At 42.6% G+C, this 1,600-nt stretch overlaps 1 non-coding gene across 1 annotated transcript; it reads right to left on the reverse strand.

Moving 5' to 3' along the window:
• Positions 1-482: 482 nt before the first annotated feature.
• On the reverse strand, positions 483-589 carry LOC133289804 (small nucleolar RNA R71). Its single transcript, XR_009748533.1, has one exon. It is a non-coding gene; the product is annotated as a small nucleolar RNA R71 (small nucleolar RNA).
• Positions 590-1,600: the final 1,011 nt, after the last annotated feature.

Here is a 1,600-nt window from a genome sequence, read left to right on the forward strand (position 1 = left end):
CATTGAGGAAGCACAAAAGGGCAGCCAGGCAAAGGAGACAGTTGCAAGAAATTGGTGAATCAAGTACGGTTAATCAGGAAGATATAATGGCAGAGAATCACAGACCACCACCACCACAGAGGACACTGGGAGAGTACATGACTCCTGCAGTGGTTCCTCCAATTGGGAGTGTTGTGCGCCCAACAGTGGAGCCCAACAACTTTGAATTAAAGCCTGCTTTGATACATTTGGTGCAGAAGGATCAGTTTGCTGGAACCAGTGCGGAGGACCCTTACTTGCACATAGAGAACTTCCTATTGTTGAGTGATACAGTGAAGATAAATGGTGTCACAAGAGATGCAATTCTGTTGAGACTATTCACTCATTCACTGACGGATGATGCAAGGAGATGGCTGCAATCATTGCCACAAGGAAGTATAACAACTTGGGATGATTTGCAAACCAAGTTCTTGCAAAGGTTTTTCTCAGCATCCAAGAGGGCCAAGTTGAAGGATGAAATTACAAGCTTTAAGCAGAAAGAGTCAGAATCTATTTATGAGGCTTGGGAGAGATTCAAGACTTTGTTGAGGAAATGTCCACAGCATGGAATTGAGGCATGGCAACAAGCAGCAATCTTCCTGCAAGGAATGACCACTAACACTAGAACCTTGGTGCATGCCACTGCTGGTGGATCATTGACTACCAAGACCCCTCACGAAGCCTTAGATATCTTTGAGTCATTAGCATCTCAAGAATTTGATAATGCTCCAGTGGCTGACAGAAGGACAGGAATTATCAAGTTGGATGGGTATGATGCTTTGTTGGCAAGGAATGATCAACTGATGCAGACACAGAGACAACAGCAGCAACAATTAGATACCCTTATTAAGCAACTCTCTTCACAAAAGGTAGCTTCTGTGGAAACAAAGAGTGTATGTGCTATCTGTGGTAAGGGCCATGTGACAGAGGAGTGTGATTATGGGGGATCATCAGAACAAGCAGAGGTGAATGGAGTGTGGTATGATCAGAATAATCAAAGGAACTACAACAATCAGGGAAAGAATGTTTATATGCCACCATGGAAAAACAAGAATCAACACCCAGGATTCAGCTATAGTTCCAACCACCAATTGAATCCACCATTACATCCTCCACCACCACATATAAAGGAGCAGTCAAGTGATCCTGCTGCATGGGAGAAAGCGTTTGCTCAGTTATCTAAGACAACTCAGGATTATATTCAGGTTCTACTTCATTCAGGGAAGAGACAACTGCATTCATGCAGGAGACCAGAACTTCTTTCAGAAATCAGGAAGCATCAATCAGAAATTTGGAGACCCAGATTGGTCAATTATCAAGACAGATATCAGAGAGACCACAAGGGAAATTTCCAAGTGATACACTGGTGAATCCTAAGGAGCACTGTAAAGCAATTATGACAAGAAGTGGGTTGGTACTTCAACCAGGGAAAAAGAAGGTGGAAAATAAAAAGAATGAAGAAGAGGTTGTGGTTGAAGATGTAGTCTCTGATGATGAAGGAGAGAAAATAAGAAATGAGAAAAGTGAGAAGGAAGTAGTTGTTAGAGATGTTATAGTTGGAGTTGACAAAGAAGAGGAAGGG

Source organism: Gastrolobium bilobum, unplaced genomic scaffold (genome assembly GCF_033153095.1).
Source record: "Gastrolobium bilobum isolate Gb01-03AN ecotype WA unplaced genomic scaffold, APGP_CSIRO_Gbil_v1 utg111909, whole genome shotgun sequence".
Lineage (NCBI taxonomy): Eukaryota > Viridiplantae > Streptophyta > Magnoliopsida > Fabales > Fabaceae > Gastrolobium > Gastrolobium bilobum.